Source organism: Hippocampus guttulatus, chromosome 13 (assembly GCF_054856545.1).
Source record: "Hippocampus guttulatus isolate MCC_2025c chromosome 13, RoL_Hgut_1.0, whole genome shotgun sequence".
NCBI classification, from domain to species: domain Eukaryota; kingdom Metazoa; phylum Chordata; class Actinopteri; order Syngnathiformes; family Syngnathidae; genus Hippocampus; species Hippocampus guttulatus.
The window spans coordinates 2,516,469-2,535,933 of NC_141273.1; the positions used below are offsets into that span (position 1 = coordinate 2,516,469).

Sequence of the window (19,465 nt, forward strand, 5' to 3'; positions counted from 1 at the left end):
ATGAGACATCCATGTCTTTTTTTTTCCAGTGGCGTTGAACTGAAAGGCATCATACTACAGTACCATTTTGAAATGTTTCTTCGGTAAATAAGGTCGAAAATGTTTGAAACGCTCTAGGATGATGCAGTGTGATTACACACCTCTGCAATATAGCCAATCAATGGTGTGTTTTTTTTTCTAACGCCATTTTTGCAGGTTAGACCTCGCACGCTTGTATTTTAATGTTTTTTTTTTTGTTTGTTCATTTTTTAAAATTTCTGATTTAAGTGAACAAAAAAATGACACGTTGGAACTAATTGTTTCTGGCTGTACCATGCAGCGTGAAAGTCGAGCTTGCGGTACGTGGGCCCGCATTTCGCTCTCAACGACCACGGGCTCGATCCAGCAGTCGGCCATGCAGCCCACCGAGGCACACATCCGCACGCGTACTACAGCTCGGGCCGCGCGTGCGTCGGCTTCACGGAACAGCCGTGCGCCTTTAAAAGGACGAGCGCTGCTATTGGGTGGAAAGGCGGGCCCGAGCGCTGCGCGTGGGCGCGGTAGCGTGTGCGTGCGCGCGCTTCTGCCTGCACCCGCTCCCAGTGGTACACAAGCGACAAGCCCCCCACCTTGTGCGGACACCGTGTACCGTGGTCGGAGCACCTGCGACAGGGACGTGAGAGTCAACCCGAAAGCGTCTGGTGGTCCCCACCCTGCCAATCTGCACGAGCGCCAATATCTGCAAGCAGGATTTTAAAAAAATATATATTTCAAACTACTACAGCTCCCTGGGGATCTAAAACTGGATTTACCATTCTGATGTTCTTGCTGGTCTGATTGACGGAGGTCAGAAACATCACCTTTTTGCTGTTTGATCTAATTTAAACCTCTCAGATGGAACTTCGTTTGGAAGAAATGTCTTTTTTTTTTTAAAGAGGAAATAAAATGCCTTCAGGTATCGCACCACTGTACACGTAAAAAAAATATATCTTTGGAAAATGCAAACATGCGCCTCATTCGTTCATTGGCGTTTTAAGGTGATTTCAAAGAGGAAAATGTCTCACGTTGGCCTCAATGTTACCACAGTGGAAACGAAGCAGTGTGGCGAGAGCGGATGGAATTACACGCGTCTCTTCGAGGCGATGCCTTCGAATTGTAAAATCATTTCTCGACGATTTTATTTTATTTTTTTTAGTGTTTGATTACGAGCTTTGCGTCAAAGTGACAGCAGCCATCCGGCTGGAGACATGTTTTTTTTTTTTTACTTTAATTTTTTTCCCTTTTCTTTCTTTCTTTTTTTAAGATTAATTATAAATGACCCCAACGTCGGTGTCCAATGTCCTCACATTGTTCTCGTCGTCAGGTTCCCTTTAGGATGTAAAACAAACACGCCAGGCACAACCCTTTGCGCAGGTCAAACACGCCTTCTTCTCTCTCTCTCTCTATCTCTCTCTCACACACACACACACACACACACACACATACTCGTGCGCAAAAACGCACTGCATGTAAATACTAATTTAATATATTTCGATCATCCGAACATGCTTTGCACACAGCGACTCGACCATCTTTTGGCAGCAATTGTAAAATCCGTCACGTTTCTCAATTTATGCGCCGTTTTCCTGCGGCTCCAAATCTTCTCACATGCTTGCGCACTCTTCAGAATTCGTGCAAGAAACTGCAATCGTCCCGGGCATCCATATCACACAAGGGAAATTATCTTTTTTTTTTTTTTTTAATCAATGACGTTTGCATGCAGACTGTGTCTAAATAGGAATGAAATCAAACGATCTGCATATGGAGAATTAATTTTTTTTAACAAGGCAGCCCGTAATTAACACTGATCGTCACGCACGTCCATGTCTTGTGCATGTGTGGTGGTAAAAAATTTTTTAAATGACCGATTTTTTTTTTTACCGCCCTAAAATGACGTTTCATGCAACGGAGGTTGCTAAACGATGCGTTTTCGACTTCAACATAATCTGCGTTCCATGCTGCATGTTGCGCCAATGGTTGATCATTTTTCTTCTTCCTGTTTCCTACCTTCAGCGAGTGCGGAACAGCAGGTCTCGGCCTTCTCTTTGGCTGAGCTTCAAATAACCTATTAAGCGATGGAAATATAAATGCGAATTGTCTTTTTTTTTTTTTAATTTTTTTTTACATTTATAGTGCGGGATGTCACATTTTAAACAGCGACGAGGCCCTAATTTGGTGCGCCGGAGAAAGTCTACCTGCGGAAAAATAACGCAGGAGGCCTCGCCGTTCCATCAAATGCCCTGGGAGGGGGGCGGGGAGGGGGGGGGGGATCTTTTTCAACTGATGTCAAGGTCTAAACTGGTGAGAAAAAGCAATGTCAAGAGGACGCCCACCGAGCTTTATTTTGATGTGTGGCTGTTCCAGGTTTCTGTGTCCGATTTTGAAAATGTAATCGGATTAAGATGATTCCCGTGCATTTATGCGGAGGGAATTCCCAATCAGGCTCTTTCCAGAAGAGCTCGGGAATGGGCGTGGACCACAGTGTGCTCTCTCTCCCCCCCCCCCCCCCCCCCCCCCCTGTCAAAGGGCCAAAGGTGTTTCATCCTTGAACTTGAATTAACATTCATAGGATAGTGATGAGTTGAGCAAAATTTCTAGCCGTCTATGACGTACACGCATAATCTACAATTAGCGATTTTCCAAACTCGAGCTGTGTCAAGTGCTGCATTGCTGTGTGAGTTGCAATCGATTGATATATATTTGTAGACGTGTGCTCAATCTTGAGAAGTTGCCAGCCGTGAAATTGAAATGTGCGATTTACAGCCATTCTGCGCGTATGTATAAATATAATTTCGAAGAGGCGTCATCGGGTATTTAGGAGATTTGACCGTGCTGTTTTATCCCATTGCTTGGCAGGTGATTAACTGTGCTGACAAACCAAGCGCAAAAAGTCAAGGGCTCTCAAGGTAACACTAATCCCTATAGGGCGTGGAAAGTCAAATAAACGCGATTGAGACGACTGCTCTGCTCGGATTCAGATCAAGGCGCTCCCTTCGTTATCTGTCGTTGTTCGTTTTTCGAGACGTGTGCGCTTACCTTCGCGTGTGAAATATCTCGCCCGCGCCTCGTGTTTACAGACTCCCCCCACATGATATAATGAATACGCAAAACTAACCAGATAAATGGCTGTCGTCTGGTTTTTCCATAGCTATAAATATGAGCAAGGGGGGGGGGGGAGAAAAAAAACACGATCAGGAGGCTATTTCAATCAGACGCAAATGTGTTACGTAAATGGCTCTTTTGTCGGGGCGGGGGCGGGGGGGGGGGGGCAGTGAATTTTGGGGCGCGCTTGTGTGTAAAACGTGTGCGTGCGTCTCGTCGGCCCGTTCATGTCATGTTTTAATCTCTGCAATGATTGCGTGTCGTCATGTCGATAATTCGTTCCAATATATGTCCGTGTGCATATTTGGCCATATGATCGCGCGTGTGTGTGCGCGCGCGTGTGTACGCGCGCGTCGGCGTGTGAGCGTGTGTGTACGCGTAATGTTAGTGCTCTCTAACGGGGGTGATGTAATGCCGTTGAAGGCTGCCGCAGCAGAACCACACAACCCAAAGAAGGCGTGTCCCGCCTGCAGAACAGCAGGAAAATAACACGTTTCGCCCACGCGTGTACTCGCCGAGATCCTCACACCCGGGCGTTCTCGTTGCGTTCACATATGCTGCTGTTTGTCTTGGATGATTTTAATTTGCAAATTAAAAGGTTAAGAAAACAAGGGAAGACTTTTGCGACCCTTTTTTTTTTTTTAACTGCTTCATTTTGCTTGGTAGTTTGGTGTACCGATATTATGTCATAGTACTCTTGTTTGTGTAGATTGGTGTTCTTTCATACGTCTTCAAAAATTAACAACCCTAAAAATGGTTGAATCCTTTGCTTATTTCCCCCATCAAGAGAACCAACATTTTTGGTAGAGCGTTTCCAACATTTAGAAAAGATTAAATTTATTGTTTGAGCTGGATTGCATATTTTCTGCATTCTTTCCATTGCCATACATTTTGTCCTTGGGGAAGTTGTATGTTTTACCATAATAGCCTAGATAATCGTGACACGTGCGGTTGTCACTGTGCTGGTAACCTCAGAAGCTTTGCTTGACATGAACATGAGAATATGCATGTGTATCCGGGAGTCTAGGCCCTGCAAGAGTGCAATGTAATGTTGAGTCCAGTAATGATCCTTGTACCGATGCCATCATTTGTGTCATGATCATGATCCGTTATTCACTACTCCTTGATATGGAACTATCGACCCTGAATGTGAATGTTGTTTCAAATAGATCCCGATCCACCTGAAATCGCTTCCGAATTATACGCTGCTGTGTGCCTGAAATGTTTTTGGTGTCGGAGAGGCCGATTATTGACACCCTTTTGGATACCGTGACATTGCAATTTTAAACCAAGTCAAAACTTTATAGACCTACACTCATTTAGATGTGATTTTTCATGACACCCGGAAGCACACCAGACTGAATATCTCACCCGTATAATATCTGTGGACATACAGATAATACAACTATTAAAAACATGTGAATATTTGGGGGTGGGGGGGGGGGCTGGCTAAAAGCAGCTGAGTTTCGACCAAAATGTTTTTCCTCGAGCAACGTGATGAAGAGAAGAGAGGAAGGGATGGCTGATGTCTGGGCGGTTCATGAGCTGCCTGAGTGGGAGCGGATGAGGTGGAACATCCTCCCTCGCTCTCCGTTTCCACTCGTCTCCTCCTCCTCCCATTTATTGTCAGTGCCGGATAAAAATCATCCCACTGCAGCAAATATACCAAATATCCAATACGCAATTTGAATAGTCTGCCCCTCACGATAATCGAATTCTGCGGATCAATTAAGAGATTGTTGACAATCTTTTCAGATCGCAAATACTCCGGGTGGGGGATATTTTGTTGCCGCATTTGAGCTCTGCGTTGCTGCGGCTTTTTGTCCATGTGATCGAGTCACCTGCTGTAAAATTACTGTCAAGTAGCATTCATTTAAATACAAGAGGGCCCGCTGGCGGGTTTTATTTTTATTTTTTTTTGTTGTGCGCGCACGCGACACTGAAGCACACGCACGCACATACCCCCCCCCCCCCCCTCTCTCTCTCTCTCTCACACACACACACACACAAAACCTCGACAGTGCTTGTGATTGTTAATAGGATCCAGAGTGCTGCTGCCTTTTGTCAGTGTGTGTACGTGGACTCGTCCCTGCGGGTGCTGGCCAAAAGATCCTTTCACTGAGAACAATGATCCATGCCGTTTAGCCTTTTAACCCCCGACGGTCCACATACTGCGAGCAAAGGCAAGCACAGACACATGTAACAACCCCCCCCCCCCTCGCCCCCACACACGTAACAATGCAGACACAAATATACTACATTGGAGAAACCTGAAAATGATGGTGAAACAAGTCTGCATCAATTCAGACGGCTATGTTCAGGCTTTTTAAAATGGGCGTTAAATGTACAAGTGCAAGGTGGGGTGTAAAATCGAATGAAGTGCCTCAAGTGACATCTCCGTGGTGACTCGAACATTGTTCTTTGAGTGCACTGCTAAATTGCTGCAGCGCTTAGTGTAAAGACACGTGCCCCGTTTATGCGCGCATGCGCGTTAAAGTAGTCGCGCGTTAACCGAGCCGTCTCCCTTCTCTTCGAGCCAGGTCTTTATAATCCTGAGCACGTCAACCCTCAAGCCACAGCTCGAGGGTTATAAAATAGCGGGTGATTAGCTGATACTGCGCTAACAGAAAATATACAAGAAGGTAGAAATATGCCACTGTTGAAATACTGCGGATAGAGAGAGGCACACATACATCGTTTATACTTCTTTGTGGTAAATGAGGTAAATCGAGAATACTTTCTCATTCACAACGCCGACCTGGGGGCAATTTCGGGCTACAAGGTCTTGGTCATGGACACTTGGATAGCGGACAGTCGAGATTTGAACTTACGACCTTTCGGTCACTGGATGACCCACTCTCCCAACTGAGTGACAGCTGCCCTGTCACATCATTGAGTGACACTTAGAAAAAGCTTTTGTGACACTCCGTAAAAGCTTTTTAAGCAGAAATGGATGAGGGACAGACGGCAGAGTGGTTTTGAGTGTTTGGCTTTCTTAGAACGAGAGCAGTGAAACATCAGATGGAAGTGTTTTACATGTCTGATTGTTGGATTCTTCGAAGAAGACTGAACAAACCGGCATAAATATATTCATGGAAGTAGGCATCATATTCTGATGGGATTGGCTGAAGCAAATCAAGGTTTCTCTATATTGCAATTTCAGCTCGAAATCAGCGGTCCCCAACGTTTTTTGCCCCACGGACCGGTTTAATGTCAGGCAATATTTTCAGGGACCGGCCTTTGTGGATAAATGCAACAAAATAATATGATATGACCTGTATGAAAACTGCGGTATTTTCTAAACATAATAATAAACACCAATCATGACCTGAGGAACTCCTATCTTGCCGCAACACACTCTGGTCGCTATGGTAACGTTTAAATGCACCTTCAAAATAAGATACACCGCAAATACAAAGTGCATGAAAAATACAACTCACCATCGCTGGATGTTATGAAGAGTGGGCTTGGTGCGTGGGAATCTCCCGTTGGGATAAATCCGTATTTTAAGTGGGACTCCCCATACTGTCTATTAAATGTAGCTTTCTTTTACTTGGAAGTCATAGGCTCCTCTTCTGTCTCCTGGCTGGGCCTTTTCCCCTTCCCAAAGACGTTTGTTTTTTACTCAGTTTGCTAGCTCCTGGGTTTCATTTTAGCGGTAACCTATCACGTGACCGAGAAGCGCGTCTTAACCTGCGTCGAGAGTGACATACTGTAGATGGATGTAACAAAGAATCTGGTAATTTTACAAAATAAAACATGTTTCAGATTTCAAAACAAATACAACGGAAGTAGTGTAAGTTATTTATTGTTTCTGTGCATGCCGGTACCAAATGACCCCTGGACCGGTACTGGTCTGCGCCCCGGGGCTTGGGGACTGCTGTTCTAAAGCGTATTATTTTCTAACATTTTTTTTTCCATTGAATACAGTCTTTTTTTTTTCCTTGTAAACATAGAATAAAGAAATTAATTACAATCTAAATAATTAAAATAAATCAAAAATTGGGGGAAATTGGGGATGGTCACAAAGGGATAGTTTGACCAATCAGCTGTTTTGGCGCTCCCCAAAAATATTTTTCAGGTAAGAACGTAAACATTTTTGTCGCAAATACTACATTCAATACTTTTATTGTTAATATGATTTTAAATAGTAAATCCTTTGATGATTTGTGACGCAGGGTGAAGCTTACGTGAGGCTAGCAGCAAGCTCCATCGTAGTGGCTGACACCGCAGCTCTCTGACATTCCATGCTTGCTTTTGTCGATATTTAAAATAAATCGGTACTCACAATGTTTTTGTCCCAGTGAATAGCGTCACCACTTCCTCCTTTCCCTCCATTTTGCTTTCAAACTCGCCGCATGGGTGTGAAGGACACGGCAAAGCCCCTGCCTCGTCCTGACGACAGCTGTCTCGGCAGCGTCCGCTTCGAGCAGAATCGTGACGGCCCATTGAGCTCGACCGACTAAGACAATTTACCGTTTGCTGCACTCAAATGAACAAATGTGCCACTGGCCTCTCTCTCTGCTTTGAATAAGTAATCCTGTGGAATACTGTCATCCCAATTTTTTAATAAATATACCTGTAATGTTTTTTTTTTCTTCTGTAACTGTAACAGTTCCCTTTTTTTTTTTTTTTTTTGGTATCCTGATTACGTAAAGTCATTACATGTATTCCGTTCTTCCCCAAGCCTGTATACAACTGCAGTATGCCATACACCAGAGCATCTAGTGCTTGTGATGGGCATGACAGTTCTTTTTAAGAGAACCGAACCATTAGAATCATCCATCCATCCATTTTCTGATCCGCTTTATCCTTACAAGGGTCGCGGGGGGTCCTGGAGCCTATCCCAGCTGTCATCAAGCTGCAGGCGGGGGACAACCTGAACTGGTTGCCAGACAATCGCAGAGCACACCGAGACGAACATTCATGCTCACATTCACACCTTGGCGCAATCTCGAGTGTTCCATTAACCTGCCATGCATGTTTTTGGAATGTGGGAGGAAACCGGAGCACCCGGAGAAAACCCACCCAGGCACGGGGGAGAACATGTAAACTCCACACAGGAAGGCCAGAGCCGGAATCTGACCTTGCACCTCTGCACTGTGAGGCGAAAGTGTTCACCACTTGTTCACCGTGTCAACCTTTTATTAATATAATTTTTTATTAAGATTATTGTTGTCTTACATGTTTTTGGTTTTTTTATTTGGTTTGTTTATGGTTTTCTATTATTCATGAGTGCATCAATGCATTTATTACTATAGATCTTTTTTCAAGCAAAAAAATAGTTTGTTACATCCAACCTCAAGTAGTGTTTCAACTCACCCTGGTATTGAGATTCGCTACGACAACATATCTCTTTGTATTTTACATTAATTTACATAACCTGTGATAGTTTGGTAGAAGTCCAAGTCATTTATAGCAGACGAATATGTGTAGCACAAGTCCAAATGTGAGATCTTTAGCACAATAAACAACTGACATGCTAATTATCATACCTGTCAACTTTTCGGAGCGCCAACCTGTATAAACTACCAAAAAAATCCTTATAAAGAGCAAAAAATCCTTATAACATACCAAAGTCCCCAGTGTGGGACAAATAAAGGATATCTTATCTTATCTTATCTTAAAGCATTTTATGTCAAAATAGAAAATAACGGCACAGAAAAAAACCCACGAAATTTTCAATGATATTTATTGTAGATCTCCATAATACAATGTCTGGTTAATGTCTAATCATCATTCTACTTAGTGCCATTACTGTGTTCAGAGTTGTATTCCGGAAATGAAAGCATACGAGTAGACGAGCACCGTTCTGGGCAAAAGCAAACGGAACTACCTGTCGGGGGGGGGGGAGACAAAAAAACGGAAATTTTCAGAATCCGTATGATTTGTGCGATACGGCCATATACGTAAGATTCACCACAAAATCCGTATGAACTATGGCTAAACCGTATGAGTTGACAGGTATGAATGATGTTGTTGTGTGCCATTCGTAACCTCAAAACAATACGCCAGTCTACCATCATAAATTACTACTTGTCTGCAACCAACCCATTTCGGATCACATTATTAGGGGAGACCGTGGATCATAGTCACACATTTTGTTTTAGCAAGTTTAACTCACAAGAAGGTACCATGAGTTGGTGCCTCACTTAATTGTTATTCATTAGATACTTATTTATCAAAGTTTATTCAAACAGATATTTACTGTAATTATGACTTACTGTGGTTAGTGTAAATTTGTGATTGACTACGGCACATTTCGACACATAAATTCAGCTTATGTTGCTTTAAGTATTTTTTTTTGTTGTATTCGATAGCATATTAGAAATCATAATAGAAGAGAAAAAAAGTAAAAGAAAAGATTTGATTGAATTAAAGATTTGATCAAACCACGTTGCCAATTTTCAGATGATACCTTGTGTTTCTGTGACATCAGAAATGGATGACTGGCTGATACGTCTCTACCCTAGAGAAGTAAATAAAGTGGTTCCATTTGTTTTGATTGAACCTGGAGGCACAAGAGTGGCTTTGCTCAGTTTTGATAACAGTGCTTAAAGAGAATGATCATTGTTGATGTTTGGTGCTTGATGTCCCAGATGAAACATGATGCTTGGGTTTGCTTTGATATACTGAACATGGTAAAATGCATCCCTTTATCGCCACTTTATATTACTTCAGAATTATACATTTGATCATTGTGGGATTTAACCAGTATTTCATCAAAACAGCTTATGATGTTTTTTCCATCAATCACATACAATTTGTGTGTCTGTGTGTGTGTGTGTGTGTGTGTGTGTGTGTGTGTGTGTGTGTGTGTGTGTGCGCGCGTGTATATATATATATATATATATATATATATATATATATATGTATATATTTTTTTATTTATGCTTCTGTTCTAATTACAAACCCAATTGTGATAATGTTGGGACGTTGTCTTAAAGACAAATAAAAACTTAATACAATGATTCCCACTGGCACTAACACGGCCTCATCCATCACAGATGCTGGCTTTTGAACTTGCCGTGCATAAGAGTCCTGATGTTGTTGGACGACATGACGTACGCAATTTCCCAAATCAATTTGAAATGTAGGGCGGCCCGGTAGTCCAGTGTTTCGCATGTTGACTTCACAGTGCAGAGGTACCGGGTTCAATTCCAGCTCTGGGCTCCCTGTGTGGAGTTTGCATGTTCTCCCCGGGCCTGCGTGGGTTTTCTCCGGGTAATCCGGTTTCATCCCACATTCCAAAAACATGCATGGCAGGCTGATTGAACAACTCTAAATGAGTTGTTCAATTTTGACTCATGAGTGTGAGCACAGATGGTTGCTTGTCCTGCGATTGTCTGGCAACCGGTTCAGGGTGTCCCCCGCCTACTGCCTGAAGACATTCATGGGATAGGCTCCAGCGCCCACCGCGACCCTAGTTGAGGATAAAGCGGTTCGGAAAATGAATGAATGAATGAATTTGAAATGTGGACTCGTCAGACCACAGAACACTTTTCCACTTTGCTCATCTTTGATGAGCTCAGGCCCACAGAAGCCGGCGGCATTTCTGGGTGTTGTTGATAAATGGCTTTTGCTTTGCATATTTAGAGTTTTAAGTTGTACTTTGAAATGTAGCGCCGAGCTGTATTTACTGACATTCATTTTCGGAAGGGTTCCTGAGCCCATGCGGTGAAATCCTCGATACATTTATGTCAATTTTTGATGCAGTGCCGCCTGAGGGATCCAAGGTCACGGGCGTTCACTGTTGGTTTTTGGCCTTGCCACTTACAGGCAGTGATTTCTCCACATTCTCTGAACCTTTTGAAAATATTATGGACTCCAGATGACGAAATTCCGAAATTCCTTGCAAATGTATGTTGAGGAACATTGTCCTTAAACTGTTTGACTATTTTCTCGCACAATTGTTCACCAACAGGTGAACCACGCCCCGTCTTTGCTTGTGAAAGGCGGAGCAATTCAGGGAAGCTCCTTTTCCACCCAATCATGGCACCCACCTGTTCCCAGTTAGCCTGCTCACCTGTGGGTTGTTCCAAACAGGTGTTTGATGAGCATTCCATAACTTTTTGGCCACCTGTCCCATCTTTTCTGCGGACATACAGTAAAATTCTGAGTTATTGTTTTATTGCAAATAATCAGTAACGTTTATCGGTTTGAACATCAAATATCTTTTCTTTGTTGTGCATTAATTTAAGTATAGGATGAAAATGATGAGCAAATCATTTTATTTTGTGTTGATTTATGTTCAACACAAAGTCCAAACTTTATTGGAATTGGGTTTGTAGGTCACTATGTGAGAAAACTATGCAATCGATGAAGGTTTTGCACATCTTTTAGCTGTTGCATAGCTATTCCGGCAACTTTTTCTGCACCGATTAAATTGCGGCAGCATGGAACCTGGTAATTATCATATCTGACAAGAAATTCTGATGTTCAGGTTTTAAATCTGGGGACTGGTCTTCCTGTGTGGGGTTTGCAACTCCCAGCGAGTTTCTTTCTTTCTTTCATTTTTTTTTTTTTTGGTCACGACAGCTTTATGCCAGTATAATACGATATTTGCGATATTTTTTCCCCACATCTTCACTCTGTTGGCAAACATTTTCGAAAGAAGAATGTGATGACCTTTTCAGGGATTGGCTGGCGACCGGTTCAGGGTGTCACCGTAGACAGTTGAGATTGGTTCCAGCCCCGATGCGACCCTTGTTAGAATAAGCATTTCAGAAAATAGATGGATTAAGTTTTCTTCTGAAACGCACCTTTGGTTGGCGCCGTTGCAATGACAGCTTCATGTGCATTTCTGCTCTCTACTATGAGGCATCAGTGAAAATGGAGCCTGGGAGCTTTCATTCATACAGCTTGAAATTCAGTCATAGCACCTGCTCTCGCTCTCCTTTACAGTGTAAATACAGTATGACTGCATCTCTGTGTTCATTTGGACGAACCGAAAGCTGTCTGTCCAGACTCATCATCAGATAAAAGGCGTTCTGCCTGGCTGACTGATAGTCATGCTTTGCCATGAGAATAATGGAATTAATTTACCCAGCAGATGACCGATAACTCCAAACAACCTTTGTGAGAGAGGAGGAGATGCAGCACTATCAAAGCAATTTTAATTAAGATGATTGACTTCCAGCCAAATACAACATGTTAGCTGTGAGCCGTCTGCCGCCTCCATTTTTTTTCACTTAGATATTATTTTATATATATATATATATTAGAGCTGTCAAACAATCAAAATATTTAATCGAATTAAAAACGCAAATGTCATAATTAACTCAAATTCACTAAAAATTAATCATGATTACTCACGCATTTTTTAACGTTTCTGAATTTCCTTTTATATTTTTTCATCCTATTTCTTCCCGTTTTAATGCTCTCATCAACATGGAATCATGGATCAATTTTCTATGTGCAAAATGCAAATATTTACTGATACAAAAACAATTTTGATTTTCAATTTTACATTAACATTTTTCACTTGGAGCAGTTATTCACACATAATCTCTCACACAATATTACTGTCTATCAACAACAGCGAAATAAAGGGCATATCTAAGGTAAACTAGTACCAGCCTTCTTGCGCGGAAGTCTCTCTATGGTTTTGTGTAGACATCATTTTGGATGACTACACTTGTTTCGAGGCACAACAACACTGGAGACGTTTTATTTTCAGTGTTCGCTATGACAGCACCGCTGAACTCTCGACGTGCCTCAGCACACCGTCACTGTCAGACGAACACAGAGAAGCTCCACCCCCTTTATTTATATGGACACGGAACATGGTAACCTTCCACACAAAATAGTTCCAAACAAATAACAATCGTGTCAGTGGCATACATCGTACTCAACAGGCTACCTGCTCTTTATTCACCAGAGGCTCATCAACCGAGTCTCTTATTTCTCTCCCGAAACAATGTCTTCTCCCGCTTGGTGTACCTTCGCCTTCTCCGCTATGTACAATCTCTGTACCTGTACACAGCTTGTAATGTGGAGTACTCACATCAGCTGTGTGCTTGGCCATTAAGTGGTATTTCAGACTCGACGTGCTATGATGATAGCTCTTTTTACGACTGCAAAACATCCAGGTAACTTTGGTCTTGTCAGTGGAACAATTTGGCAACTTTTTAATGGTAAACTTTCCATTCATAAACTCTTTAAGTATCCATTTTCAGTGTCTCGCGCTGCCGTGGCTGGCAAAACAGACATGGGCGTGGACTTATGCAGTGCGCTTGTTGTTTTGTTTCCGGTTTATTTACAGAGCAACGCTGTGACGTGTGCCGCGTTAATCTCGCGAGAAAAAATGTAATCACGTTAAAATTCATTTAAATGAATGCCAATAAAAACGCGCTAAACTGACAGCTCTAATGTGTATATACATGTATATATATATATATATATATATATATATATATATATATATATATATATATATATATATATAAATTGTCCTTGCTCCTCCTTGAGTCATCACCTTATCTTGCCGAAGGGTTTGTCTCTCCCATTCTCTCTTGAAGGTGGAGGACTATAGCGCTTTATGCCCATGGGAAGGTGACAACAGATCGTAGGTGAGAGACCAAATAAAGCATGGCTCACCCCACCCCCCATTCCCCCCACCTCCTAACCACAAATGATTGGACCTTGTTTTACCTTCCTATCTGCAGCTGGGTCTGGAGGTGAGGATTCAAAGACGAGAGTAGCTCGGCCTGCACTTGTAGATGTCACATTGGTCTCCCTTCCCATGGGCTCTTTACCTGTGGACTGGGCAAAAGGAGAGCAATGCACTGTAAATTAATGCCGGCAGAAGGCAGGGACCTGAGCGGTTCGAGCTCCACCAACGGAAGCTGGCTCCAGGGATGTGGAACTTCTCCATTTGGGATGGAGCCTGGGCTGGTATGGCAAGGATCCAACCAGATGTAGTCAGTCTTGCCTCGATACACGGCTTGGGCGCTAGGAACGGTCCTCTTGAGAGGCAATGGACACCTTTCCATTCTGGTGTTGCCTTCAGTGAGAGGTGCCTAGCGAGTATGGGCTGATTTATTAATATTGCCTCAGTGCCTGTATGTGGACACTCAGGTAAAGACAATGACAGTGCTGTCAATTGAGTACCACCTGGTGGTGTGTTCATTTTAGTAATGTGGGAAGATACCGGTCAGACCTGACAGACCCATACTTATTTTGAGTGTCTGTTGGGAACTGGCAGATATGGCAGAGTCCTCCATGAGAAAACTTTCAACTCCCACTTCCAGCAGAATTTTGACTACATCTCCAGGGTGGTGGGGGATATTCAGTCTGAGTGATGTTCATGTTGTATGCATCCATTTTTGAGGCACCCAGGAAAAGGTGCTCCAAGGTGGTGCCATGGCAGCAATTCCCAAATCAGTTGGTGGACAATGCTGGTGAGGGATCCTGCCAAACTAGAAAATGAATCCTCAGGCCTTTTTTTTTTCCAACGGTGGGACTTCGGAGATAGCTGATGGGTTCCGGCAGGCCAAGCAAAATGAAAGCTTTGGTGGTTACTGAGGACAGAATTAGGGTGTAGGAGGCATTCAGTGAGGCCGTGGAGTTCGACTTCAGAAGGCTTTAAAAAGTTCAAGTCCACTAACCAGCATCTCAAGAAGTGAAAGGAGTACAACACCAACACAGACTATTGTGGGGATGGAGTGCTGCTACTAACCACGACTCAGGACTTGGGATGGTTCGGGAGAATACTTCCAAGATATTCTCAATTCCACCAAAATGCCTTCCTTTGAGGAGGCAGAGTCTTGGGACTCTGACATGGCCCCCTCTATCTCTGAGGTTGAGGTTTGCCGAGGTGGATGTAAAGCTCCTCGATATCATGGCTCCTGGGGTGAATGAGATCTGCCCACACACCCAAAACAAGCTCTGGGTGTGTGTGTTTTGAGATAGCGTAAAAAGCCGGGTTATCCAGGAGAGGCTCAGAGTACAGCCGCTGTTCCTCCGCATTAAGAAGAGCCCGAGGGTGCTCTGCATCTGGGTAGGGGGCCGCCTAATGACCCACAGGGAGGAGGCCCCCGGTTGATCAAGGACACCCTGGAGAGACTATGGGGTGCAGTGCATATTTGAAAATGGCCTGTGCTCGTATTTCGCTTATGTATTATGTTGGATGCGAACAACCGTCGAGAACCATTGAAACATTTTTATTTTCTTTTTGTGGCCAAATGCATTTGAAAAATGACAGCCTAATTTCTACAACAATGCCATGCCCTGTTTCTGTGATATCAGGTTTAAATTAGACAATGATTTTTAATAAAAAATCTGAAGATTGTTTTAGCATTGTGTGTGTGTGGGGGGGGGTAGAAAGTCGGAATTAGAAAAAAACCCGATAACAGTCATTATCTTTGCACTTATATGGATAAAATTGAAAGATTTGAATGTTCTTTTTTTTTTTAAATGAGAATTAAAACACTCCCTCAGTAAAAATGTCATACTGTACTGTATGTAGATTTGTGAGTTTTTAATCATTGTCTTCTAAATTGCACTTGTTTTCTTTTGGATAATTCATTTCCGGATGAAAAACGTACATATTTGAAAACATCTGACCGAACGTGATGGTTATATGATGAGGTTTAGAAGCAAGTTTGATGATATGTGCTGCTTTTGACCCTGTGTGACCTCCACTTTTTCTCTGTTTTGACAGTAATGGAGCAAAGAGAGACGGGCAGATCCCACGTCTGCTTAATCTCCCAGGGTGAAACATGAAGGAGAAAGTTCTGCTTCATAGTATAGCCAGCGGAGTTGTTTCCACCAGGGACCTTGCACCATGAATCTTGAAAGTATGTGCACAGAAGTGTAAAAAAAATTTTTTTAAATAAAGAAAAAAAATAAACATTACCTCCTCTTCCTGTGTGGACCCTCAGGAGGAAAACAAAGACCAATGTCTGCCAGCTACTCGACAATTTCCCAATGTGATCGGCCTCAAGACTGTTAACCGCAACGACTGTTATCCTGTTACTGCCCTTTTCCCTTTAGATACATTTTTTTAATAGCGAGACAATATTTATTTGAATATATCAATAAAAAAAAATACAAATCAGTCCAACCAATTCCAATCAAGCATCCTATTGGATTACTATATTTTTTGCAAGAATGGATCTCCTAAGTTTTTCTATCAAGCTGCAGTTGTTCCTCAGCACATGTATGGGACTGCAATTTTTAGGCACACCAGGTCAGTGGGCTCGTTACCTCCGCTGGGATGCCAGCATCCGTGGTGACCTCAGCTTCCAATTGAAGACAGAATTCTCAGAGGCGCTCCTGCTGTACTTTGACGATGGGGGCTACTGTGACTTTCTGCAGCTGTCTGTGGTCGAGGGTCGACTTCAGCTCCGTTTCAGCATCGACTGTGCCGAAACGACGGTTGTGTCCGACAGAAGGGTGGATGACAACAATTGGCACTTTGCGACTCTCAGCAGGTGTAACCTGCGCACCGTTCTTGCACTGGATGGACAGGCCAAAGCGGATGAAGTGCGGCCTCAGCGCCAGTTTATGAAAATCGTGAGTGACCTGTTCCTGGGTGGAGTGCCTCAGGATATCCGCGGCGGTGCGCTCACACTGCCCACAGTGCGAAACATGCAGCCCTTCAAGGGCACAATCACAGACCTGAAATATGGCAAGTCTCAACCTCTGTTCCTGGGAAGTCTTAAAGTGCCCTTGGAGTCTGAGGGGTGGTGCACTGTGAACCCGTGTGAGAATGGCGGCACATGCACAGTGGTGGACGGACAACCAGTCTGCGATTGCTCCAAAACAGAATACAAGGGCCGCTTCTGCACAGAAGGTAACAAACCTTACTTTTTAGTCTGTTTTTTTAACATCACCTTCACCATGTGGCCAGAATCCATTAAAAATAATGATGATATTTAGAATTCTTTGTTGTATCCACTGTATTGATGAAGGAATTGGGAAAACAAGTAACCTCACAATTAAATGGGTGGGGGGGGGGGGGGGTGCCAAGTCAAATCTGGGAGCGGGATGCAACCGGGTTGATTCTATTTAGATCAGGGGTGTCAAACTCATTTTTGTCACGGGCCACGTTGTAGTGACTGTTTCCCTTTGAGGGCTGTTTTGACAGTGAAACCCAAAAAGGATAACGGTTGAACTCTTTCAGGGAAAGCGGTTACTACAGTGGACATCTTCTCATGGGGGCATGAAAGGGTTGACTTACTGTAATGAGGAGTTTGATAACAAGAAAATGCTAACAATACCTCTCCAACTTATTATGTAGGAGATTTTGAAATGTTGGTACAGCTTTTAGCAAGCATCATGGATGTGGATGTGTTTGATTTGCTTTCGTGGGCCACATAAAATGATGTGACAGGCCAGATCTGCGATTTAGATCACCGGTGTCAAACTCAAGGCCCCGGGGCCAGATCTGGCCCGCCACATCATTTTCTTGTCACCAAGCCCCTCATGACAGTAACTTAAACAATTGTTGAATCAACCATGATTCTTGACTTATTTAAATGCTTTCACAGTCATAAAGGAAAACGGTCACTTCAATGTGGCCCGCGACAAAAATGAATTTGACACCCCTGATTTAGATGATGACCACAACTACATCTACCACCGCTACTACTGCTACTTTTATTCCTACCACGACGCTGTCTTCAAGCACCACCAACACACAGGACACACCTGACATTCTTCCTCATTAAATATATCATTGTGTTAATTTTGGATGCGGCTGTGCTGTAACAAAAAATGGAATTCCCCAAACAATTTAAACACGTCTGTCGACGAAATAAAATTTAGAGAGGAAATTAGGCGGTTTGCCAAATCTTTGATTGATTAACCGTCTTCTTAATGGCTTGTGTCCTTGCATCTGACCTTATAATGCCCCTGCACTATTGAGCGGTACTGCCTGTAGCTTTTTTGGGTTATCCAGGGCTTATCATTTGAGAACAAATAGGCGAGAAGTCAAGTCCAAATAATCAACAAGAACACTCTGTCCTTTCACAGTATGTATTTGTTGCGGCACCATCACAACAGAAATGATATGTTACAATCACAACACTTCAAATATAAAATAAAATAAAATAAGTCATTCAAAGGATTGTTTCAGCTAGTGTTACGGGCGCGTGGGTTATTTGACTTTGTGGGCTTGCCAGGATCACACTGTGATTGTCCCTCATGCATGCATTTGTGTAAATGTGCGCGTGCGCGTTTGCGTGTGTGCATGCGCGCGCGAGATGCAAAATCTGAAAGCTAATCTAAATACTGCTAGCCAGTACAACACACTCTCATGACATTGCTTCTGCAGTCACTGATAAGGATGCCTCTTGAGAGAATGGAGCTCACCAGGCCCCTTTTCATTATCCAATCACAAGATGTCAGGTGTTTTATATCACGTTCTTTTGTGCTGGGAATTGCAGTGGTGCACTGCTGAAAATCCCCCCTGCTCCCAGTTTCCTCAACAACCTCACCTTCCCATGTGATTTCTCCCTGCAGTCCAAACACAAAACACAGTCGCTTGCTTACACCGACCAGTCAAAGCAATACGAGCACTTTGCAATTTATAACTCAGGAGCTGCCTAAGATATTCAGCAGAACGGTTGCTAAAATAATGCAGCAGAGTTCTTCAAGGTACAACCCAATAATAGACATATTAATGCCTCTCTCACAACATTGTGAAGGCAGGAAATATGATACAGCTATTGTATTTTTATTGGATATTGTGAGGTTGTCCTTGGGTCCATTGAAAAGTGCTGCATGAATTTGTTTTCCATCCATCCATTCTTCTTAGTGGGATTATTTATTATTGTGTTTCCTATTACTGCGACTATGACGACTACGACTACTACTACTTCTAATTATAATTAATCAAAAGGTGGCATAGTTAATTCACCTTGCAGTGCAGAGGCCGTGGGTTCAAATCCAGCCCCGGAGTTTGCATGTTCACCCCATGCCAGCGTGGGTTTTCTCCGGGTACTCCAGTTTCTTCCCCATATTCCAAAAACGTGCATGGTAGCAGTGATAATTTCACAGTTTACCCGCAGCGAGTCCCAGGGACTCGCTGATCAGAAAAGTATGAGTCCCATTATGCATTTAGAGCATAGGTGTCAAACTCAGGTCCTGGAGGGCCGCTGTCCTGCATGTTTTCCAAGTCTCCCCTGTTGCAACACACCTGATTCAAATGAACAGGTTCAATATTAGGCTTCCTTGCTTGCTGGTGATCTGATCATTTGTGTGTGTGTGTTGCAACAGGGAGACCTGGAAAACATGCAGGACAGCGGCCCTCCAGGACATGAGTTTGACACCTATGATTTAGAGAGTCCCAAATTTCGAATTCTGAAAGGGTCTACTTATTCAATTGCATATGATAATA

General features: G+C 43.1%; 1 pseudogene across 1 annotated transcript; it reads left to right on the plus strand.

Annotated features, from left to right (window-relative positions):
• The first annotated feature begins 583 nt into the window (after window positions 1–583).
• On the plus strand, window positions 584–17,779 carry LOC147195941 (neurexin-3a pseudogene; annotated as a pseudogene). Its single transcript, XR_015102705.1, has 3 exons — window positions 584–825; window positions 15,785–16,918; window positions 17,682–17,779. The product of XR_015102705.1 is annotated as a neurexin-3a pseudogene (transcript).
• Window positions 17,780–19,465: the final 1,686 nt, after the last annotated feature.